General features: G+C 39.0%; 1 non-coding gene and 1 pseudogene across 1 annotated transcript; both read right to left on the reverse strand.

Annotated features, from left to right (window-relative positions):
• Nucleotides 1–2,234: 2,234 nt before the first annotated feature.
• Nucleotides 2,235–27,499, reverse strand: LOC147870660 (calcineurin-binding protein cabin-1-like; annotated as a pseudogene).
• Nucleotides 11,186–11,299, reverse strand: LOC147870661 (U5 spliceosomal RNA). The gene has a single exon (XR_015533262.1). It is a non-coding gene; the product is annotated as a U5 spliceosomal RNA (small nuclear RNA).

Raw genomic sequence — 27,499 nt, forward strand, 5'->3', positions numbered from 1 at the left:
TGTCCAACAAGATGTGATGGATATGACTGTCTCTCTTCCTATCGGGAAACACCAAAATGTATTTATACATGTCTCAAAGTGGAACATCATATGCCTCACAGTCAGACTTTCCAATTTGGAAAATGTGTTATCTAATCACCCTAAACCTCTAAATTAGCACACTAAAATGAAGTGAAATTTTATTTATTTTCCTAATTCTTCTGTTTAGGGTAAAACTAAAGGATTTAATATAATTTAATTTATTTTTCACAATATGAAGCAATTAATTACATTTTATATTTTACGTAATTTTAAACACTGTTTTCAAGGCCACTTTCTCTGCTTTGCCATACCAAGGGTTCAAAAAACACTGCAGAATATCCACCATCCCAACAGGAGCCAAACCTTCTGCTGCATTAAAGATTTGTACCTATTCTATCTTCCTACTTATAAACAGGAACATAGTAAATTAGGACTCTACACTCAAATTCCAAAAATAGTGACCATCTTCATTTTCCACCACTTAAACTTCCTCTTTGGCCTTTCCTACCTCTCCTTCTTGTATCTGCCTAGTCTCTGTTCACCAGTCTACGTTTCTCATCCCCCTATCACGCTCAATCAAATTCAATGTTCACACAAATTCATACCCTGGACATATCAGGACAACCGTGAATGTTAGTATCATGTTCCCACTACCATTTGAGTCCCCAAAGTAACCACTTTCTAGATCGTTGCTAAAACACACACACAATTCCATTCAAATACTTATTATCACCATACAAGGTATCCATACAGCCTACAAACCACCTAATTCAGAAGCTGGCAAAGGAACTGCAACCAACGCTAAACATATAAATGACATACAGTTTATATGCTAAATAACCTATGAATATATCAGCACCAGAAAAACAAAAATCGTTTTCCCTTAACACACAACAGGCTATAAACTCTACATATTCAGCTCTCACAAAGCTACCTGCAAGAAGTGGGGTTCCTTCAATGTTATTGAAGAGATATATTACTGACCGCTGTCTAACAACTGACAATCTTGAAATATAGATAAGACATGAACTGCTCCGAAATCCGTAACACTTGATAACTATAAACAGAAGCAAAAGGGATACAACACTGTACCTCAGACACTTCAATATTCCTGTGACAATCTGACTTCAATGGTCTTATGCCTCGGCCCAGAATTGGAGTCCAGCTAGCAGCCTCAAGTATTCGCATTTAAATCCCTAGTTCTCATACATTAGAGGTTAACAAACTACTACCTCTGCATCTGCACCTCCACATTTCAAACGCACTAAGTCAAGTATGGCTCACATTCCCACAGAACATTCAACCCACTGCACCTCAAACTGAGGTCTCCCCATCTTGGGTTTGTGTGTGATATGTCACTACAGCTACACCAGGCATTGCCAAACATTTCAGCTCACGGGGTCCTCTTCAATGTTTTATGAGATTCCACACAGCAGCTCTCAAATCTCACAGTTTTAATATAAAATTATGTTTCAAATAACATGTCCGACAGCTACTTGTGTACTGCTGTTTAAATGAAATTCACATTTCATTAACATGTGGGAATATACAAGAATAACAAACAAACACCAAGTTTAAGCTTCGGAATTAGTAAAAATAGATGGTTATAATCTTTCATGCTCTTGTGATTGCCCCTAAAACTATTTTACCTCTTTCTAATGTGACCTATCGCAGACACTGACCCTGACACACTTGAGCTAAGCCATGACCAGAAGCCATGTTCCCTTGTGCTATATGCTCTGACCCGACCAATGAGACTTGTTAGCCAGGACAAACAGTAGCCACGTAGATGACACTAAACTGGGTTAAAAATAACAAAATTTAACATCATCTTCCCTCTTTTTATAAGTCTGCTTCCTCCTCCGAAACCCCAACAATTCCTGATGCATTTCTTGTCGCTTACACCCAAGCTAAAAGATCATCCAGCCTTCATTCGCATTAGAACCACTGAGTTTCAAACTGTTACTTCCTCATATTCATAATCACTCTCACATAAAATATTCAATTACACGACTTAATGGATTCAGGATTGTTAAATGCTCTTTCCTAGATCCTGCTGAAACTCTTATGCTCATTTAAGGTACAATATTATGCTTTCAAAGTTTTCCTATGCATGCTCTTTATGAACATTGAACTGTCTGCAATGAGTCCACACGTCAGGTTAAGGGAAACAAGCAGGAAACAAAATTAATTCAAAATAGACAACGACAATCTCAATCTGACTACTCTCTCCTTTTTATAACATTCAAGACAAAAATCTGACACCAACACGACAAGTGGGCATTAAACAACTGTTTCTGTGTGTGTGTTTACATTCATAGTTACTCAACCTGGTTCACACTCTCACAACCATTTCAGTAACATCCCCTCTTCTTCAAACTACTTGTTAATATGATCTTTGCCATCAGCTTTACATAACCTGTCTGTCCATTAAACAGTACAACTGCTTTATATTGCTAAATTATGAACATTATTGCTAACAAAAATTGTAAAACTGCACACGCATAGCTGCAAAGACATATAACTTTAAACAGAGTAATTCTTTGACAGATCCATAAGAAAATTCTACACTTGCCCTAAAAAAAGGGGAAACCTGGGATTCCACATGGACAACAAAGTATTCCTTACAACAAACAGTACAAACATCATCAATACTGGAAATTACATTTTAACTTTAAACGAAACAGTTTCTGACATGCCTTTAACCACTTTTACAATTTATATATATATATATTCAGAGATTATCAACAGTTTCTCAACACAAAGAAATAGCAAGCTTTGTTCTACAAAGACTTCTGACAGAACAGTGTATGTAATTTCTAATGCTGTGTGAAACCAAGAGATGAATTGTGTAACTATCACTGCACAAGGTATGTGATGTAGATTGGTTTATTTGTAAAGACAATCCCCAATAACTATTTGTCCCAGTGTGAGTACTTTCACCTTTCTTCAAGCATGTCTACCTTGAGGGTTTGTGACTTACAAAAGAAATGGCAATTTCACAAAGAGGCAAGCTTGGCCAATGTAAAATATTGCAATGTCATGCATTTCATGCAGGAGAATTGAAAAACAATTACCAGTAAAGGCGTGTAGAGGCACGCAGTGTTTCAAGTGACACAAGATAAGCAATGATACTTGTATTTTACCAGTCCTCAGACATCCTCCATCCATACTTCTGAAATTCAAGCAGAGTAATATGATCTTCTCAAAAACATTTAGCTGCTATACAGAGTAAAAACAGTATGCAATATTTTATCACAGCCAGTTATTTTAAATCCACGATCACATTCTTTCAAGGCCACTTGCCAAAACTGGGAAAAACTTCCCCAAATCCCTGTAAGACACCTCGATAATGAACTGTGGTTCAATAATGTGCTTGTGCCATTCATCATAGTCAGATGCCATAACAGAGAAGTTACTGGATATTTTATCCACACTAAACTTGATTATTCTTTAATGCATCCTTCTTTGAACACAAGGTATAGCAAATGAGGTTTACAGTAATACACCTTTACTCTAAGTATCTTAAAGCCAGTAATCACTAGGGGTTATAAGGACTAAATTAAAATTACAAATAGGTTGTAAATGCACAATAAGGGTGAAAGATACAGGCACTGTCAATTGAACATTCATGAATCCTTTCAAATCTGAACAACTTTTCAGTTACGCACAAGTCACATGTTGATATTTTAATGCCCAATTGTCTCTAAAAGCAAATATATCCTTATTTGCTCATTCATATCATATAGTGAATTATCACTAGTCTTTAACTATGCTTTTTCATTTTATTATACAATAAGTGTATAGTGAAAAGACACAATCACAACTCGTTTCATCAATACCTACTCATGAACATATAACGAACAATTCATGTCAATAAGGCAAACAGAACAGCAAAGCAATAACTCTGATCTGTCATTAAAAAAACTAACATAAATATAGGTATCCAAGAGCATGGCCCTATGGAAACTATGAAAACTATTCAGTATTGTTTTTGACATACAGGACTGCATATAAATACAAGAATAGCAAATTCCTATATAAATCTTGTGTATTATCATCAGGCATTCAACATCACGACAGTGACTGCAGATGCCTGCACTATCCTCTTCTTCTGTGTCAAGCAAACGAGATCAAACTTTTAATTACTAAGAAAACTTTGTCTCTGGCACGCAACCTGATATATACTTAAAAGAACTCGACTCTATGATATTCAAACTGCAACATTCACTTCTACTCAACAGACGTCCATCCACATGGTTTCACCCATACATAAGAGATTCTTCACATACAAAAATCAATTCTCCATGAAATTTGTAAATACGGGTTCCAAAACTTTTAATGGTCACATTTCATGTACACTGTATAAGCATGTATGCACTTATTAGGTGTACATATATAAAGACGTATATGCATGTATACATAAATGCAAAATGCTGCTCCATCAGTTTTCATTCATGGAAGACACATATACATATCAATTGCATGTAATACATGAAAATAGTAATATTACTAAATATCTCATATAATTTTGTAATTATATATATTTGCTTTAAACACATTAACTGGCTAGTTACTGTTGAAAACAATGTACATATGAAATAAGTTCCCTCTTTCAGTAATGCTTTGCTTTCTTAGCAAACATAATTTTATAATAATAATATATATATATATATATACATATAAACTATTTGAAAATGTGACTTCCTATATCACCATTCTTGAAAATCAAACATAATCACATAACTTGTAACATAACATAGTCAAAAGTATGATAATGATAAACTTTTCAAAACTGAACATCAGTCAGAAATGACTTGAAGCTTTCACAGTGACTAAATGTGATAAAATCTTCTCAGGCAACCAGCAGCATCAATCTGGAGCAAAGTCCAGCATTTCAGAAACCTACAGGGAATGATGCGACATGTCGCTGCTGTTTCTTGTTAAATACATAATCAATGCAGCCAGACCAATGAATGCATCTGGATCTTTGTGTCAGAAAGACCTGATCAGTATCGTCTAAAATCCACAAATCAGTCAAAAGTACCGCATCGTCTATTTTGTAGGATTATTTCACAGATCATGCAATTTCCAAACTTCTGCACGTAAAATATACAACGCCTCATCAAAATCAGCGTGAATACGAGCGCTTGAAGCATTTCAGTCAGTAATCACTTGTTTCACAGAAACGAGGCTACTAAACAAATGCTGACTCCATACTGTGCTATGGGCTCAAGAAGCCCTCCCTATTGTCATCAGCTAATTTGCAGATGCCTCAACAGCTGTCAAACACGTAAGATCATGCCATATCCATATCCACAAGACAGTCACTGTCAAGTTCATTACTTTTAGCTGGAACTTCTCTAGTTTTTTGTTAAACATTCCAAACATCCTGTTCATTTCACCTTATCAATTTGCTATTATTGCAATGTACGAGGTGCGATCAGAAAGTTTACAGACTGCGCCTATAAAAACCTGTACACTTATCTCAGGTATTAAATTCATCCATCACCCTCGGAGTAGTTCCCCTGGGAGTGAACACAACGATCCCAGTGCCGCTGCCAAGCCTGGAAGCATCCCTGGAAATCTTTCTTTGTCAGCCTGTCAAGCACCATCTGCGATTCTGCCTGAATCTCTTCTATCGTCTCAAATCTCCTTCCCTTTAGCTGAATTTTCATCTTTGGCAAGAGGAAGAAGTCACACGGCGAATAAGGAGGGTGCGGGATGACAGCCATGGTGTTTGAGGCCAAAAACTGCCGAACTTTGAGGGCGGTGTGTGCTGGCGCGTTGTCATGATGCGTCGCATGTGGAGTTCTTCCTTTAGAATCAGCTGACAGGTCCCATAGCCTATCCCAACAATGTCGCACAAGTCGTTGATGGTACGACGTCGATCTTCGTAACATTTTCGGGCGTTGTGCTCGAAGATGGTCGTCCAGAATGCTCGTCATCATCGACAGAGGTTCGGCCATTTTTAAAACGTGAATGCCACACAAAAGTTTGCGGACTCCCCAAATGCTTGCTTTAGAATTTCATAGGTTTCCGTAGCCGTTTTGGCGAGTCTTTGGCAAAATGTGATGCACACGCCATTCCGAAATTGCAGGAGGGTCGGTGTAATGCACTACCAAAACGCCCGTAACTAAGAAACAAATGCTAATTCGATGATGCCGGCTGGCACACTGATTCACTATGATTGTAGGCCGCACCCCCTAGCGGCAGAAGCTCGTACTACATCCGGTTCGCCCTCTATTGACACAGTCTGGAAACTTTCTGATCGCACCTCGTAATCTGCAAACCGGATACTGTGCACCTGTTTTCCATTAATTTTTCTTGGAATAAACAGTGATAATTTCCCTCAAATGCACAGCTAACTGATATTCGTAACAGACACACGTTAAATTGCCTTTGAGGTATAAACTGCATTTTAAGTATTATTTACTGCTTACTTAAACCTCACAACAATAATGAATGACAATCTTATTATTAACAAACAGATAAAACATAAACTGCAAGATTTGAGATTCTCAAATTGGCGAGTATGAAGATGGCTGTCATCCAGGTTGTAGTGCCGTGCTGGTAAACTTTCACCAGAATACACGACGCTACAATGCTGAAGACAGCCATTTTTAATGCTAAAATCCATTCAGAGACACTGGTAAACATCGCACACATTTTAGTGAACAAGGCTTGCAGGCATAACCTTGAAAACATAAAGAAGAAATGTTAAGCTTATTTCAGCAAGCTGATGACAGGATTATATGAAGAGATGATTCACAGATTTCTTAGTGGCACTCACCTAAAGTAAGCAAACTAAAGTTATTATTGGTGTTTTCCCAGAACTGATAATTGTACCATTTGTGTGTTCATTTTTGTGCCTGTGCGTAACAGACATTTTCAAGCATATACAGTGAAACCTCGATGCATCGTTTCGGCGGGGGTGGGAAATAAAAACGATGAATACGGGAAAGCATTAAAAATTTAAAAAAAGCAATGTTTCTCTTTCAAAGTTACTTCTTTTTACCAAAAAAGTCTTTAATGGACAAATGGTTTGTCAAAACTTTACGTTTTAAGCCAAACAGAGACCTTTCCACATTCAAAATGTTTTCCTCGTCACGTTCAATAATATTATGCGCATAAAAGAAAGACTAAATCAAGCGTATGTAAACGCTCGTGCAATTTGCTGGATACTGCACGACTTTCACATTTCGTAGAAATGTCGTGTCCTTCGGATGAGCGGCACAATTATCTACAAACAGCAAAATCTTTCTGCCTTGTGTGCCCATGGAGGCATCCAGAGAACTTAAGAACGCCGTAAAGATGTCTGTGGTCATCCAAGCCTTTTTGTTGGCGTGATATTTCACCGGACGTTTTTTCATGTTTTTGAAACAACGCGGTTTTAGTGATTTTCCAACTACAATCGGAACCCGTTTGTCACTACCGTCACTGTTAACACACAGAAGAACAGTAATTCGGTGTTTTGCACGTTTTCCCCCGTGGCAAGATTCACCTTTCAATGCCAGCGTCCTATCCGGGAGGGCGTTGTAGAAAAGTCCTGTCTCATCCGCATTATAAATGTCCCTCCAGCAGACTCTCGAGCCACAGCTCCGTTCTTTCCACATCCACAGCAGCACTTTCGCCGGCTAACTTCTTGTAGACCATACCATGTCGTTCTTTAAATCTACTAATCCAGCCATTCGACGCTGCAAAATTTTCAATATTCAGTCTTGCGGCTATCGTCTTGGCTTTTTCCCGCAAGATGTTGCCATCAACAGGAATTCCTGAGGCCCGCGATTGCTGGTACCAAGTGAAGAGGACACTTTCTAGCTCACTGAAAGTTGATTTCCTTCCGGTTTTCCTTTTTTTGCATGAATTACCGCACTTGTCAGTTTGTTTTCGGATTTATTTCTTCTTTGCAATCATTGAATTTAAAGTAGATGGTGCTAATCCAAGGCGTTTAGCAAAGTCGATTCTTTTTTCAAATGCATTTTTCTCCACTTCTTCTATGATTTTTAATCTTTCTAGAAGAATTCTGACTTGTTTTACTGGGCGAGAGATGGTACAGGAATAATAACAAAATAATTAACAGTAGTAACAGGAATAACAAAATATTTACGGGAACAACTACAAAAGTATAGACTGGAACAATAACAGTAAGAATGGAAGTACTGTTACTGCCGAACTCAACGAAACGTAGCTGTAGAAGACACTGAACCACTGGAAACGAGATGAACCAGAAGAATGAAAAGTGTCGCCGGCCTTTCCTTTGTACTTATAATAAAAGCATTTGTGAAGAAATTCACACTGCACATGCCATCTGGCATCGCTGGAACGAAATATGAGTGCACCCTGATTAAACTCATAAAATTTCTGACAATGAGCACCGACATTCACTCCAACTATCACCCCTGCACCGCTGACCACTCATTCCAAAAGAATCTGTGCTGGTTGGGCAACATAACATGTTACCGCTACTGCGTATTCCAAAAACATTGTGCGTCTTTCGGTATTAATTTATCTCAAAACCCAGCATTTTAAATTCTCAGAAACGATCATTGCGGGAAAATTGTGGGCCGGGACTAAGATTTTTAGACGATCGATGCCATAAAACGATAGAAGCGGGAAAATATAACATTATTTTATATGGGATGTATCCGGGACCGAACAAAACAGACGATGCATCCGGGAACGATGGATAGACGTTTCACTGTATGTAGACAAAATGTACCAGAAATTAAATTAAATTTACAGCACATGCAATAAGTGCGCTGCAACGATTATAAACAAAAATGATGAACACAACTTCGGACATCTTGTAGGTACAATTATCTGAATCTTATTATGAACCAATAAACAACTTGTCAATAATAACTTTTGCTGCTTCACTTTTGGCTCCATCTTCAGTAGATCCATACCCCACACCTGAGAACATACAGCATCACCTATTGGCATTTCTAACCTCATCATAGCATACACATTCACAAACATACCACTCTTCGTATACCCAGTGCTATGACTCAACTAACCTGTTTCCTCAAGCTTCAAATATTCTTCTTCTTGTCGCTTGATCACAATACACGTGTAGGTGTATAGGCCTCCCACAGCAACACCTCCTACATAGGAAGGAGCCGGCCAATTCCTGGAGAGACACATTGTCTCCAATGACGTAATGGGGTCGAGTGTGATGTCAGAGTTCCTAGCAAACAAAACGACAGACGGTTATCAGGTCAAGACTTCAGATACACCTGGTGGTTTACTTTCATACTTTTACAGGTTCCCTGTGCTGAAAGAAATATTCTCTGTACATCAGAGAGAAGTAATGATGAACACTTACTCTTCGGAAGCAACTAAGATCCTGTCCGAAACTGATCTAGCAGCTGCTTCTGTTGCTTCCTCCGATGACCCTCCATACCCCACACCTGTGAACATACAGCATGTAGAAAGAAAATACAAGCAGTTTTCATCTAGGATTTAAGATGAGCAATGGAATTTGTAACAGTGAATTGATAAGGACGCGGTAGCGTTTGAGATTAATATTACGTTAGATCCCAAAACTGCAGAGTAGTCATTTTTGTCTGACATTCTCAATACAACAAAGTTAAAAATCAATCAGTAATCCAAATGTAAGAATGAAACAGTATGGTTCATATAAATATTAAAAATAATTTCAAAATTTTCTAGGGAAATTATAGATTACTATGACGACACAATATCATCACCTATTGGTATTCCTAACCACATCATAGCATACACATTCACAAACATAGCACTCATTGAATACCCAGTGCTATGACTCAACTAACCAGTTTCCTCAAGCTTCAAATATTCTTCTTCTTCTTCTTGCTTGGTAACAATACACGAACAGGTGTATGAGCCTTGCTCAGCGAGTCCTCCTTCATAAGAAGGAGACGGCCAATTTCGAGAGAGACACAAAGTATCTAGTGATATAATTGGGGTCGAGCGGGATGTCAAAATTCCTAGCAAACAAAAGGACAGACGGTTATCAGATCAAGACTTCAGATACACCTGGTGGTTTACTTTCTTACTTTTACAGGTTCCCTGTGCTGAAAGAAATATTCTCTGTACATCAGAGAGAAGTAATGATGAGCACTTACTCTTCGGAAGCAACTAAGATCCTGTCCAAAACTGATCTAGCAGCTGCTTCTGTTGCTTCCTCCAATGACCCTCCATACCCCACACCTGTGAACATACAGCATCTATAAAGAAAAATCAAGCAGTTTTCATTTAGGATTTAAGATGAGCAATGGAATTTGTAACAGTGAATTGATAAGGACGCGGTAACGTTTGAGATTAATATTACGTTAGATCCCATAACTGCAGAGTAGTCATTTTTGTCTGACATTCTCAATACAACAAAGTTAAGAAATCAATCAGTAATCCAAATGTAAGAATGAAACAGTAAGGTTCATATAAATATTAAAAATAATTTCAAAATTTTCTAGGGAAATTATAGATTACTATGACGACACAAAATCATCACCTATTGGTATTCCTAACCACATCATAGCATACACATTCACAAACATACCACTCTTCGTATACCCAGTGCTATGACTCAACTAACCAGTTTCCTCAAGCTTCAAATATTCTTCTTCTTCTTCTTGTTTGGTAACAATACACGAACAGGTGTATGAGCCTTGCTCAGCGAGTCCTCCTTTATAAGAAGGAGACGGCCAATTTCGAGAGAGACACAAAGTATCTAGTGATATAATTGGGGTCGAGCGGGATGTCAGAATTCCTAGCAAACAAAAGGACAGACGGTTATCAGGTCAAGACTTCAGATACACCTGGTGGTTTACTTTCATACTTTTACAGGTTCCCTGTGCTGAAAGAAATATTCTCTGTACATCAGAGAGAAGTAATGATGAGCACTTACTCTTCGGAAGCAACTAAGATCCTGTCCAAAACTGATCTAGCAGCTGCTTCTTTTGCTTCCTCCGATGACCCTCCATACCCCACACCTGTGAACATACAGCATGTAGAAAGAACATACAAGAAGTTTTCATCTAGGATTTAAGATGAGCAATGGAATTTGTAACAGTGAATTGATAAGTACACGGTAGTGTTTGAGATTAATATTACGTTAGATCTCATAACTGCAGAGTAGACATTTTTGTTCTGACATTCTCAATACAACAAAGTTAAAAAAATCAACCAGTAATTCAAATGTAAGAATGAAACAGTATGAATCATATGTTCCCCTCAACAGAAAACTTTAGTAAAAGGCAAAAGATTTATGCCTATTGTAGGGAAACCAGAGTTTTTAAATAAGCTAAATAATGTAGAAAAAAAATTAGATAAAACCCCACGCGCTGGGGAAACGTGTAATTATTTACGTTGAAACAAATACGAATTACATGAGTATGAATTACAGAATAATAGCCAAACTGATTTCAAGAAAATGTCTTTCATATTTTATACAATAATAACGAAGACATCACAGTTAAACAACTTTTCTTTTACAACCATAACCAAAAAAGTTAAGAGATTTCAAGAATTTCCCTTTCCCACCTGTTGTATTGATTATCAGGGCTAATGAAGGGTAGAAGATGCATAGATAATAAAAAAAGAGAGTTAATCCAAACTATTTTGTTTGGTGCATTCACAGAACTTCACAAACTGCTTAACGTTTCTTACACAACAGACCTTTTTTACGAAACAGTTTGTAATGCTCACTTGTTCTGAAATCTCTTTAGACTCTCCCTCATGACAGCATGAACTTCACTGTCATTTGTCTCACGGCAGCTCTTACAATGTCCGTCTGTCATGTGCCGGAAGTCCACTTCACACGCACCACTCTGAAGCCATTTTTCAGTTCACTGTCAATCTTTTCAAAACTTCTCATAGCACACACCATGACATGAACTTCTGATTTCCTGATTTCTTACTAGCTCTGGAGAAAGTTTACCCCTTAATCAAACCAGTGTTACTGGACTCCCAGAAAACTATGCCCAAAATACGCCATCAGTAGGTCAGCCTGGTATATGGTGTTCTTTCAAGGATGGAATCACTCAATCCCTATCACATACTTTTATTATAAATTCTGTTGCCCATTCTTTGTTCTCAAATTTCCTAAGTACACGAAGCCTTTGTTTTACTGTCACTTGAATTTTATTATGATTTTCATCCATCTTCTTTAGAACCCCCAGCCCCACCCCACAGGCAAGTAAGATGTTGAAGGCCTATTTCACCTGTGCTTATTTAAAAAAGAAGTAATGCATGAATATTCCAAACACTCATAATCAGGAGCTTATTGAACAAGTAAAAACCCATAAATTTCTCTTTCATGACATTACGCAATCATAACCTACAAAGTCACCAGATTTCTAGTACTTTCCTTTTGCAACCATGACAAGCCCAATATAGACAAGTTGGTGGGGAGTGGAAATATTCTACTTGAGTGTGCCCTTTGCAATGCAGACAAATCACATATTGGATTAACTGACAATTCATCCTGAAATAGGAATGATCATACCAGACATGGATTACAACGTAACTCAAAGGGCAAGGAGAAGCTTGTGCAACTCACTGCTAATTAGATTAGGTGCAAACTCGATACCTGTAATCACTGATGTAAGATCTAACCCTTCTTTTAGGCTTAAGCCCAAATCTGTCACCAAATACCTGAAAGATGTCTACATCAATGCTAATAAACCAGTTCTAAATTCAGAATACAATCAAGATAACAATTCTGTCATGCACCATCATAACATAAGAGGACTTTCAAACAAAACTGATCAACTATCAGTGTCCATTAATAATAAGTACACACCCTAATCTGTGTTTAACACAACACCACAGGTAAACTTGAAAATGTTACTTTTGGAGGTACTTACTCTAGATGAAATATGGTAAAAGAAGGTGCAAGTATTATTGCCAAAAAGAACCTAAAATTTAATTAGATAAATGTATTGTGTCACTAAAATAACAAGAAATAGATGCTGCATTGTGCAATTGGAATCTAAACATTCCAACATATATGTCCTAGCTATACATAGAGCCCCCACTGGCAATGCTGACTTTCCTAAACAAGTTACAAAGCATTATAAATTATCTTTTTAAACCTACAGCACAACATCGTCAACTGTGGTCCCATTATCATCAATACAAATTATCTTATTGAAAGTCACCATAAAAATGTGTAAAATGATCGACTAGCATCTTCCAATGTCATGGCAATAGTTAATTTCCCCATAAGAATCCAAAATTACTCCATCTGATCACGATGTATGACTTCTAGTAATATTAATAATAAAAAAGTCGATCTCCAGTTATCATAAGTACAGAATATCAATCAGACTCAGAAATGAAGACACTATTAAAGAATGTATAACACATCGAATGAAAATTGGCACTCAGTATTAAACAGCCTTGATGTAGATTCAAAATTCAACACATTCCTAAATAATCTCTTAAAAATGTATAAGCAAGTTTCACCACCAAAACAGTGATAAAATATCTGAAAAGAATGACTGGATCACAAAGATAAAAAAAGATTACCTAATTTGTCAATAGTGGAACAACCAAGTAATGAAAATTCACTGCACGAAATATTATAAGATACTTACTTTCTCGAGGTCTAAATCAGATTAAATGTGACAACCAGACTAAACAGCCTCGAGCAAAAAAACAAAATAAAAGCAGTCTGGAAAACATGAAAGAAATAAATCAGGGAAACATTCTACAGAAATATTGACCTCATTAATAAAGATAAATGATAATGTAATAAAACATATTAAGCTCTTAGCAAATTATTTCAATATTTCTTAACAAATACAGAAAAGATTAATAATCACGCTACAAAACAGAAGCAGAAGTCACAACAAAATATCTTAGTCAAACAATCCCAAACACACGAAGTAGAATGATGGCGCCATCGTCGTCGCGACCAGAGATGACATTATCAGAAACGCAGAGAGAAAACCTACTCTTGTCAGCACTCCATTTCCACATCTACGCGCACACTTACAACGTATACCATTATTCGCGAGACTGTATTCAAACGTTCAACAGTCGACATACAAAGTACATCTCCACGATGCATTACCTTGATTTTCGCTTCTACGTTCTTTGGTCACCATACTCGAATACGTCACAAGATTTCGTAAAAGCATTCATAGCACGGACACATCATCAACAACACGAAGCTAAGAGTGCACGTGGTTTACGATAGCAATGAAAGCGACGTCGTGCGTTTAATCGGCCAGAATAAATTGTCAGTGACCTTGAAAGTGGTCGAAAATCAGGTTAAAGTTCTGATACTGTTACTATATAGTACGCGGGTTTACGGAACAATGAAACAACAATAACAAATCAAAATTTATTCACGACGGAATTAGGGGGAGGCTAAATTCCGAAAATGCCTGCTACTGCTCAGTTCAAAATATTTTGTCTTCACGACTGATTTCTAAGAACCTGAAGATTATAATATACGAAACAATAATTCTGCCAGTTGTCTTGCATCGGTTCAAAACGTGGTCTCTCACTCTAAGGGAGGATATTTGGGCCTAGGAGAGCAGACGATGGGGTCTGGAGAAAACTGCATAATGAACTTCAAAATTTATATTCCTCCCCCAATATTGTCAGGGTGATTAAGTCGAGAAGAATGAGATGGGCGGGGCATGTAGCGCACATGGATGAGACAAGAGGTGTGCACCGGGTACTGGTTGGGATACCCGAAGGGAAGAGACCGCTGGGTAGACCTAGACGTAGATGGGAGGATAATGTCAGGCGGGATCTATGGGAGACAGAAGTTGAAGGAGCCTGGATTTTGTTGGCCCAGGACAGGGCTTTGGTTAATTCGGTGATGAACCTTCGGGTTCGGTAAGCCATATAGTCAATTAGTTGGCTTCATAAGATATCATTTGCAAATAATATGTCGTGTAATTTGAAAGATGCAGTGTTGACAACCTTCTCTGACCCTTCAAAGTCCGGGCGTGCTGACCTCAGCGGGCCATTTGCAGCTGTGCATGTAATTGAAGACGAAACAATAAACTTGTCTTCAGTGGACAAGATAAAGACTTCCTGTCGCCCATATCAAAACAGTTGGTGATGGAAATCTTGAAAATGTATAAAAAGGTTTGCAATAACTACAAAATGCTTACCAAACCCCTTTCATCTTCTTATAGCTAATTACGTCTGTGTTACATTTGGTTAGTATCAGCCCTATAATTAGATGCGCGTACATAGGTATTCAACAATTAGTGAGATGCCAAGGTAACCCGCTCTAAAAAATGTCGAGCAAATGTGTGGAAACAAGCGCCGAAGTTGAGGCTTGAGTCATTAAATTGGTAATATTTGTCTCCTTGGCAACCTTAGATTTGTGCTGATGAGGAAATATCTTGATCACGTCCTGCTTGCAAAATGGCGAATTAAACACGTCCATGACGCAAAACCTTCTCTGAATACTTTGATATTCAGCTAGTCAAGAAATTTGTTTTTACAAAGGCTCATTTCCACGCTCACAGAAGATTAGGAGAGAAATGCATCTGCCAGAACATCATGCAGAAGTGATGGAATGATGACTGTAGGTGCTAAGGAGCTAGTTACTATGAGAAACTGGCAGAGTGCTGAGGCCACCAACCTGGTCACAAATACTTAGACACTCTGTACTGTGGACGTGGGGATTCCCCACTAAGTAAAGGAGAGCGCACCAAAATGCCTTACCTTGAGGAAACATCTCTCCATGACACACCAGCAGCAATCTCTATGAAACAACTTTAACAAGCAGAAACAGAACAGAATAAAGAATGCAACTTACCACAGAGGCCATTCCACAAAACAATACCTTTATATCTGACATTACGTCAATAAACAGTTTTACGATATGCGTTTTAGTGCACGCTGATTACTGAATTGACAGCGTGTCTACACAACAATTTCGGATTGTGGTCACAATGTTTATTAAGATCCCGGGACCCCTTCAACATGATAATCATATGCTGATTGACTACCCAATATCAAGATCAATAAGGTACCTTCTACCTCCAAGATTCATACGGAAAGGAATCTTCACTCACAGATGGCTCGAACACAAACATCCTGCAAAAGAGCTACACCACTTAAATTCCTCTCCCTTCCATTTCAGCATGTGCTTCTAAACCTGGTGAAAAAACTGTGTTTCTACTCTAGCTCAGACATCCCATGCTTCCTGGTAAATAACTCATATGAATAATCGTAAAGCATTTGCAATGGGTCCATGCGAAAGTTATCTGCTTCAAACATGTACACGACTTAGCAGTCTTGTCTCTTACATTCAAGCACTTAAAGAGACAATAGTGAAGATTAAAAATTAAGGTTTAAGCATGTAGTGGTCCTCAATAAACCATTCAACTTAAAAAAAATTTGTGCTGATGCAGTGTCAACCTCAATATATGTCAATAAATGTTTACCAGTCTGATAGCTTTTCTGATAAAGATTCATATGCAAAGGAATCTTTACTAACAGACAGCTCGAACACTCTAATATTTTAACAAACATCTTGCAAAAGAGCTATACCACAAGAAATACAACAACCAAGTTACAAAGGGCATTGTAATGATAAACAGTGCCACATATTCTTGGACAGACTTAACTCTATCACATGACAAGCACATCTAATACATCATATTGCTAGTGTACTTACACAATGCACGTCAAATTGAGACAGATACATCTGTAGAAGACAGGAGTGCCCTTCATGATCTCAGCCAATTTTCTGTTGAGATATGAAGTGAGCCTGCCAAGTGTACTGAACATAATCCACTGATTTCCTGGCAAGCAGTAGGCTGGACAGGTGGCAGACAGCTTTCCCCCGAGTAAAATCCCAAGGATCAATTAATCTTCTTCTCCTCAGCTATTCCCATATTCTGTTTATTCCTGTGTCCCACTGCCTCAATTCCTACACTTGACCACCAATAAGAACACACGTAACTGTTGTTGTCAGTAACTTGCAAACGTTGTATTAAGAAGTAAAATATTACAACCTTTTGCGCTGCAGTGGCGTAACGCCGTCACGTCAATTGCCAGCTGACACTGGGTTACAAATTGTTAAAGAAGTTGCAATGAGGCATTCTTAAATATGTGCTCACAGTTGTTACTATATATAGTGCTTTATATTTAATAATAATCTAACCAGAGGCAAATCCAGACGTGCTTTCTTTGTAAATGGGACCTCTTCGAAAATATCCAAAGACACGGGCGGTCGTTTCTTCGTCACTCTCGGCTTTCCTAAAGCAAGTAAATACGGAATACGAAAGAAAATTATAAACCTGTTGAAACAACAGAGACATTTTAAGAGAATACTTACAAATATGGAACTAAAGAAAATTCTCAGTTTATTACAAACAACTTCCTAGTTCCACAAACATTTAAAAAGCCCCCACATAGTATTACAACAAAAATAAAAAAAATTGAAAATCATGTTTATTTCAGATAAAGACATGTTAAAATTAGCAGCTACAATCAATAAACACAAGCAAATTTCCACAAATGAATCACTCTTTCGCTCACTCACTTTCTGTTGGAATCTATAATTTAAAAGACTTGACAACAGTTTCGGGTACTCTAACAAAACTAATTCACAAGGCTGTCATACAACACACCTGCTGCAAGTTACTTTAATAAGCAATACGGTAGCTTATGACACAGAAACACGCTTACCCTTCTATTTCTCTCAAATTAGAAGCCATGAATGGTCCTGCGGCAGCATCCTTGAGCATTTTTTCAAACAGCGTCTTCAAATTGTCATCGAGCTTTCTGCCTTCATTCTGCTCCAAATATTTAAGTATGCAAGCATGGATCCTATAGTAGACTTCTAAGGCTTCAACTGCCAAGTTCTGTGGATTACTGTAGCTTATCCTACGGGCATAACTAGCCTGCGTCTGATGAAGGTGTTCGCAAGCCTGCAATAAACGTCGCGTCTATATTCAACAGGCATACTCTTGTTCAGTTCATAGTTTGTTAATAAACCATTTTCTTATCAAGGGTTCTGGGCCTTTGTGCATATCAAGTGGTAGCACAGAGCGTGGTTTTGTGATTCTATCTAACTCAAGGTCTTCTGTTATTGCACTCACATTTTTTTCTTTTGTACTGATTATTGTGAATTGTTGTTAATCTGTCAGCTGTTTATCATCTTTACAATGGATCGTGCACTTCCGAATTTGGACTACCTCAGGAAGGATGAGCTGGAATATGAGATCAACATACGGAAGGTCACCGGCCTCCAAGAATATTTAGGTGATTAGCAGGCAGCGAGATTCACGCGTCCGCCTCGGACTCCATCAAACCTCTGGTGAGTTGTTAACCTTGTGCAATAAATTTAATCAGATCCAGGAAATAGAAACTTACATTTGGGCTGACAACATTTTTCCTAATCAGTACACCAGGATTATGATGCGCCTATGCCAGCTGACCTACGGGACTCGTGACCTTGCCGACAGGAAAGTTTCAGACCAGTCCAATCCTGCCTCCCTAGACAAATTGCCTGAGGGCATTTCCCACTTCGCGTCGTCTGTGGAGGAGTTTCAAAGCCATCTCTGCCAGCCCTCCCAGGATCCCACTCACAAACCCCATTCTCTTGATCATTTTACCTCTGACTCTAACCGGGCTCTTATTTCACAACACCAAGAATAATTATAATCCATTTATAAAAACACCAAGGAAGCCTACTGCTCTTACCTTTGCAAAATGGCTAAGGAAAACTCTTGGATTGTGGTCTCTCTTCTCTGCCACTTTACCCAGCGCTCATCTTGTATTCCACAATCCTCTCCTGCAGCATACCATATCTGTCAACATACACCAGTCCTGATATTTTAGCCACAAAAATTATAGCTGAAGTATAATCTATCATAGGACATATGACCGTCTAACAAAACAGCACGCCATTTCCGATGGACATGCGATTTCTCCTATTAAAGACAGGGCGAAGCATACCTAGTCTTTGAGCTGCCTTTCTGTATTTTGATGACAAATCAAAGGGAATTATCAAATGGGTAAACACGTGGAGAGATAAGAAATAGATACAAAATTTTAGTCAGAAAACTTGAAAGGAACAGACCACATGGAAGACAAAGGCTTGGATAAGGGATAATATTAAAATAGATTTTTAATAGTTCCTTAGGAATGGACTGGTCAGGGGCCAGTCGTACATACTTGGTCATCACGATAATGAACCTTCCGATCGCACGCAAGATGGGGAATTTCTTCATTACCCGAGAGACTACGAGCTTCTTACGATAAACTCTGCTCCATGGAGTTAGTCATATGAGATAAATGGCCTACATCTGCAATTTTAAAAATAAAAACACTCAGAACAGCGAAACAACAAACAAAGATTCACTTGACCGCTGACCTTGCTGGCAGTGGTGAAACACTTCTCTGCCGTGTCCAACATCTTCTCCTTTCGATTCTCCAATATCTCAAACATCTCCAGGCTGAGGCTGTCTGTTTCCTGCAGACACACAGTGTTCAATGGTTTACAAAAATTACAATGCAATAATGAGAATGTTTTGTTAATTAAATGGCTTCCCTGATGATGTGAAATTGTAGGTGCAGATAATGGCTATGTCTTCTGTTCTGTCTGTCAAAGATGACGCAGTGTTTCATCTCTGTGGAGAGTTTTGTTACAGCCAATCTCCAGTCTGGAGTCTCTAATGTGTTCCCAACTCCTGGTGGAGATATGAAGACCCATTTGGTCAAGTAAACCTTACTGCATTAGCAGAGGATCTTGTGCACGCCAATCTTTGAGTCTGGAGTCGTCTGCTTCGGTTCCACAGAGGACAGACAACTCCAAAATCAAGAACTGGGCATGTACAACAGGATCAGTCACACCTGCACCATCAGGGAAACCACTGAAATAAGAGAGCACCTTCAAAACTTCAACTGTAAAGATGTGTACAGACCGAGTAAAGACTCTTATCACCTTTCTAACCAGACCTACCACTCAGACACCTTCATCAAGCAACTGCTAAGCCTCACCAGCAGTGACTGACTCAGCAGAACTAACGCACTTTCAACCACTGGGTCACTAAAACTCTTCCACCTACTTTCCTACTCACATGGTTCCTAAAATGTTTCTCATTGACTCTTCTCCTACTTCACTCTGAATTGCCTTTCTGTACTGTGTTCTGCTACAGCAAATGCGTCTGGGCCAAGTCTGAATGGTAAATAAAACATCGATGGAAATCATTCCAACAAGATGGCTATAGCACATCACAGATAAACCAGAGAGAGAGAGAGAAGCAAAAGACTGGCATGGTCACAATATCTCATACGCATTCCTCCTCTGGAGATATCAGCAAGTTTCTCACCACAAATAACATCAAGACAATGCAGTGGCTGAACAAGAAGAGTATTAACATACTGGGACAACTGAAAGATGATCTGGGAGGTGCAAGGACTGACTTTGAAGAGCTCACCAACATACTCCAAGAAACCACAGCAGGGTTAGGTTAGGTTCACAAGAATGTTGAATAACATTCAGAAAGGCCATCTTGCTTCTGAAGAAAAAACTATGCATGTCAGAAGGTCAGAAAAATATCATATAAGTGCGTCACTCTAACTTGTTTTTGCAAGTTTTGAATCAGTGAGCTTAATGGTGACGACATGAGTTTATACTTTACTCTGCATAAGTAACCTAACCTTCAAAGGTCAATGGTTGTCACAAATGTAGGCCCCAGTGAATCTGTAAATGTGTGTGTGTGTGTGTGTGTCAATAAACACCATTCCCTGATGGTGGAGATTATAAATCGTACCTCTGCTTCAAACTGATAGACCAATCACCTGAGAATATTCTATTGCGTACATCCTCCGTCATCAGCATCAAACAGTGGACAGCATTTTCAGTTACTTGTTATACGACTCTTGCTCTCAGTGAAGCTCAAAAGCGAGTTTACAGCTACAAGAAACGCTCTTTTATCTTACCTGTTTAAGCAGGCGGGAACAGAAGGAATGCACCATATAGACAAAGGAGCCGTACTCGATCCACATCAATGAATGATTCGCCTCAATATCCAGAGCACGCTGAAAGCAACGCTGAGCAGCAGACGCTTGACGCAAAAAGTCCATCTCGCTCTTCAATGGTTCACACTGCGACATAAAATTGTGTTGAACCTTACCTATTTACAAAATACTGATTGCTACTAGCAAAATTATACACATAGGAGTCTGCTCCCAGTGGCGGATCCGCTTTTCCCATGTGGCACTCCACTGGTCTCAGGACTCTGCCCCATGCAGTTGGCAAGTCAGAGTACACTCCAATGGCATAAGTCCATACCAAATTTCATCAAAATCCATCCAGTGGGTCTCAAGTTCAATCACGCAGACAGATATGACCAGCCACACACATGCATTCACTTCATGCACATCCTGCAAAAGTGATTACATTAAGTGGAACGCACTGTAAATATTTTACTTACAGAATTAAGTTTAGTTTCCAGTTGACTCCCACGAGCAAGCGCCATTCCTGCCCAGGAGTCGATGCGTACAGGATTGACACAAACATCCAGCAGGTAGTGCCTAATTGCCTTCCCCTGCAACAGACACTCCGCACTTTAACCTTGTGTTCACTGTTTCCACACTGCACGGCAATAATCGGTGTCAAAATCATTCAGATAACACTAAGGACTCTTCCACAAACACTTATGTATGTCCATTAATAATTCTGGAGAGGAACTTCAAAGGTTCGTGTTCGAGTCGAACATTTCATGTGCATGGCACAATTTTAAAATTTCAGTACAGAAAAGTAAGATATGGGTTTTACAGGAATTACCCCACACGACCTGAAGCAGTTACTGACAGGACTAAATTACAAGCTTCATACTTACAAGGACACTGAAGACAAAATCAAGGAAGAAATGCTAACAAAGTTTTGTAATGAAATGTCTGTCTTGGTGTTACAGTACAGAAGTGAAGCGAGGGCATTAAGGAAGGTAGAATATTCAAAAAGAGAATCCAAAGAAATTAAGATTAAAGGAAGCACAATTCACATATCTTATCAACTACTTACCCATTCATTAACTTTGAAATAATAGTCAGCCAAGAGGTAGAAGATCGCTGACATGGAGCGAGGCAACTGACTACGAGCATCTCCCAACACGGGAAAAGACGGGCTCGTCCCATCGATATATGCCATCACTTTTTCCACCAGATGTGCTGAAAGCAACACAAATTCATATCAGTTCTGTACGTGCTCGCAGTAGCCGATATAGATGGGGCAGAAGCAGGTACGTCAACATTGTGGAGCCCCTTGCGTGTGGTCGCTGTTACGACTAACAGCTGTTACCGGTACCGAAGTGTCAGAATGGAATACCATGCACGGTGGGCTAGCCAGCTCTTGGCAGATGTGGGCACAGAATTCTGCAGATGCTGCGATATTGTATGGTGAACAGACGGCATCCCGATCAGAGACACTTTGAGTGTCGCCGCGGGGTCGGGACCATTTGTGAAATATTTAAACACACAGCAGGGGGCTGCGCACGCTGATCGTTCTCAGATGGTGAAGACGGCCGGAGGCAAACTGGAGTTCCGTTTACAGTTTGCCTTACAATCCTTCGTATATGGCCTTACAGTACGACCCAACATGAAGATATTCCTTCTGCATTTCACGAAGTCAACCACGTCATTAAAGTGGCTATCACAGACAGCAGATATTGTCCTACAAAATTGCTTTTCTTTTTAAAAATCAGAGTAATAGTATATATATCACCTGGATTATAATGAGGAGGTATCAGAGAGGCAATCCTTTTCAGCAGACATTCAACATCAGCGGTGATGCTAGTGACACGGTAGGAATCAAATTCTGGCAGTTCATCAGGCAGGTAGAACTGATATAACTGCATGCCCCGCACCCAAGTCAAGGGGACTTGAGGGACTCTGTGGTCCTGAAGGTAGCGCGCCTGTTGGGAGAAGAATGCCTTAGGACCTCAGGTTTGAAAAAAACATTTATGATGAAGTTAAGTATGATACAGCTTGTATTTTTGATTCCCTAAACGTCTGTGATAATAATGGATTCTTTATAAGAACGTTACTTCCGACAGTCATGTTTCACATTTACTGCGAATGCTGTTGTTGTTGTTGTTTCCCCCCCCCCCTTACTTCTGTCTTTCGTTTGCTGGTCTAGTCTTTGAGAGTACAAACTTTTTCATGATTCAAACACAGTTCATACATTTCAAACTTTCTAATATCTGTCGTATCCTAATTACGTTAGGTTAGTAGGTACCTTTCCCTGGTGACTTGTAACCGTCCCTTTCCGTCCACCACACGTCACACTGCTTGTTTAGTATACTCGTAGTCGTAGCCTGGTTTGCTCATATGATTACAGCTTCTTGACGTGGGATATGTAAAGATACAGAAAGGGATTGTTGATGATGGTGAGAGGTTGTCGGTGAGCACGAGTTTCCGACTCCCTGGGAATATACGGGAATTAGAAGGTGGAGCAGGTTTCTACACAAATGGACAACAAAGTCTTTCTGTGTTGCACTGATCGACGACACTTTATTTTTCCTTAATACGCGCAGGAACATATATATCTTTTAAGCACTATTCACGGAGGCAGCTGGATGGCTCGGCTGTTCCTTTGTTCTGTCGTACGTTTGTTAAGAAAAACACCCCCGCTCAACCGAAGGACCAAAACTTTAGAGAGCGCCCCGCAACCACGATCGCGCTTAAATACCCCTGCATTACGTAATTTGTCATTGAATTTGGCTTAAAAGCTGCGACCTGATTCGTTCCCCCACAACGGCGGGAACGCGCCTTAAGCTGAGCTCAAAGTCAATTGGTCCATCGCAATGATGCGATGGTCGTAATGCAGTCATCACCCCGCATCTGGAAGGGATGCACACTATTGGTTGGTTGGTGATCATTTCCTGTTAAGAGATTTTGGGCTCTATGAGATAATATTATAGCCATGGATATGTTGTTAAGGGCGTCCTACTATGTGCATGTACACAGTGTAGCACAGTTGTTACAACTTAGATATAAAATCATGTTTAAGACTGTACTACATTAAATCATACTACAATCTTAGTTAAGCAAAGATACATAGTGATTTTTTTGTTAAAAAAACATTAAATTTAAATTTTCATACAGTGATTTGTAAAAGAATAAAGAAAATGTGTTTTTAAGTATGACTTTAAATTTTTTTGCCATTCTTGATGGGAAATTTCCTAGTATTTGTAATCAACTATAATTCATCTTCAGAATTAACAAATTTAAACCTACACGCCCTTTTTTTTTGCTATCCAACTGGATCAGAATACGTGAAAGTGGGTGGTTCTTATGAACACAATAACCAACCTTAAGGTTCCTTATATACAGGGTAAATTCTTGGCCACATTAGCAGTTTTCAAATTCTTAAGATAGCTTATACGCTATGAAGTTAGTTAATTCGACAACCTAACTTTCATTTACTCTCTGATATACTTCTTGTTCATGAAGTTGAACAATCAAGCAAGCTCACTTGGCATTAAATTTTAAGTACATTTATTCTGGTCCCTCATCACTATAATGGAACTTTAAAGTAATCACATTACTGTGTACAAGAGTTGATCAGCACCTGTCAGGGTCCAGATTTCCCTCCAGCCACCTGAAGCTGGAGAAATCTCCTCGGGTCATTATGCTGACATAGGCATGTGGCACAGTAACAGTGGCACAGCTGTCTAGTGGCAGGTGTCGGTATGACCCCCACTTTCCATCACTGTATACATTCATAACAAGATCTTTAATGGGCGTGCTGATGTATCCAGAATAAAATAACACCTGAAAATATATACAAAATGTTTCAGAGATCTCATACTGAAATATACCTTCTGCTTGTTCACTTATATATTTAAGTTTCCTTGGCTTACGAGTTCACAATACCTCAGATTGGAAGAAACACATTGAGTATATTATTATTCCCAAATTAAGCTCTGCGTGCCTTGCCATGAGAACAGTCATACCACCCATGACAATAGATACTTTAAAGCTAGTTTACTTTGCTTATTTCCACTCTGTGGTGTCTTATGGATTAATCTTTTGGGGGAATTCAACAGACAGTAATAAAGTTTTTTACATGCAAAAGAAAATAATTAGAATAATGGCCGGTGTCAAAAGCAGGATATCCTGTAGAAAATTATTTCGTAAATTTAATATACTTCCACTTGCAAGTGAATTCATACTCTGCTTGCTATAATTTGTGGTGGAAAAATTGGATAATCTTAAAAGAAATACAGATGTACATAATTTAAATACAAGACGTAAACATGACCTATGTGTGCCAAATGCTAACTTTACTAAATATCAGAAAGGGGTGTACTATACAGGTATCAAGTTGTTTAATAATCTTCCACCAACAATTAAAAGTCTAAATTATGATATAAAGGTATTCAAGCCTGCATTGAAAGGTTACCTCTTCACTCACTCTTACTATTCTGTAGACGCTTTCATCTCTGCTGAAAATCCGTAAGCTTTATGTATATCTATAATCTATATGTAAAGTCACTTTTGTATTTCTATTTAAAATTCTCAGTATATGTACATTGATATGTGAAACACGTACTTGTTATTGTGTCGAAAATACAGAAGTTTATGTATATTGAATGAAGTCCTGAGGTTTATGTATATTGCAGAAAATGACTTGTTCTCCATCCTTTGATTGAGTCCTAAGAAGGATCTATGGAATGTAAATAAACTCTACGCTCTAACATACCTGAATACTGCACTTTCCTATCCAAGTCACAAACACTCCAGGTGCCTCATTCTGTCTGGTTCTTCACATCTCCAACTCCAAATAAGCTGCTTCCCCATCACACACACAACTGATCTTCTGAAACACTGACATTCAGATAACTTTGTCTGCCATCTCTTGGTAATATTACTCCACACACTACAGATACAGTTCACGAGAAAGTTGCCACTAAGCACATCCCCTGATCTCAAACTCCTCTTTCAGACAGACAAGGCACTCACACTGAATCTATAACCGTACACCTCCTCCGAAAGCAAGGAGATCACACGAGGGCCTGAGGTCTTCCTTGTGGCATTGTGAGGCATGCTACTAACTCGTGATACTTGGTCACTAGGAATCTAAAGTGTGCGACCGTGGTGTGGTGGCCACATAACCAACATTACAACCTGTAACCCTAGCTGATTACTTCTACCTTGTCCACTGCGATAGGCTCTTACACAAACTTAAATAAACAGCTACTGAATTTCCACAAGCAAGTCACTAAAACTGAGGCTGCCAACACGTGTCTGTGGATCATCCCAACCGCATCGCCTGATGAATTGTGTCCATCATGCACAATGATCATGTCAGCTCCCGGTGCAAAGTCTTGCTACCTCTGTAGTAATGATGGACTCGTAAATGCGTAACGTCTATAGTATCCCATATGCTTGCAGGCACGCCTACCTGAAACAAAACCATGTACCGAAATAAACATCCGCATTGAGAGACCAGTATTAATTCTTACTACGAAGGCACTCTACACCACATTAATGATCAACTGGCCAACTAAACCGACCTTCCATGCAACCAAAATATTTCTCACTTTACGTCCTTCACACAAAGATGACACACATCAATTCTAATAAAATCAAATTAACTTCCACGCCATGGCAATATATATATATATATATATATATATATATATATATATATATATAAATATATGACAGTGAATCTGCACTAGACTCGTAATGCAGCCCACGATCACGCCGACCTCAGAATTCGCCATTCTCCTCATACGCAGGGACGGCAACGTCGAAAAAAACAGCGAACACATCCCGCCACCGCTGAACTAGCGATATTCGATGATCGTTATATGCCCACCCTGACGAACTCCTCTGCCATCTAACGACAAAAGGGCTGAAGTAGATGTCCTACCTAGCACACTCCACTGCACTGCCGAACGAAATGCTGCCTGAAATACCACTCCACAAATTGTAAAATCATAAGCAGAAACGGGGTTGCTGGAAAGTACTTCCGTAACCGCCATTAGTTACATCTTAGCCCTTAAAAATGACAGGAACTACAAACAAATGAAGGCGAAACACGCCTACCGTCACCTATAAGAAACCAACTACCAAACATAATCATAACCTAAAATCATTTATGAAACCAACCACACGGAACAACACCTAGGATCGTAAAATACAGCTCAATCAACTTAGCACGAAGCACTATGAAACAAATAACACACATTTCGTAACTAGATCGCCTACATTCTGGCACACATTGCCTCTCGGTCACCCGAATTGTTACTGAACCCAGCGACGTTTCACACCCTGCTTAGATCAAAACCAGACACAAATCTTTAATACCTACACGACTATCTATAACACAAGACACCGAGTGAAAGCGTCCACTGCTAACCGTAGTCTCGGACACGAACTTCCACTCGTCAGACTTCATGTTGGCATGTAGACACTCAACACCTCACGCGGATTCAGCAGCGACATCTTCCCTGTTTATTCAATTCTTGGAACTAAATTTGCAGAAACTAAT

This window comes from Zootermopsis nevadensis, unplaced genomic scaffold (genome assembly GCF_977971745.1).
Source record: "Zootermopsis nevadensis isolate Lab colony 2312 unplaced genomic scaffold, Znev_1.0 Znev_ptg000233l, whole genome shotgun sequence".
Lineage (NCBI taxonomy): Eukaryota > Metazoa > Arthropoda > Insecta > Blattodea > Termopsidae > Zootermopsis > Zootermopsis nevadensis.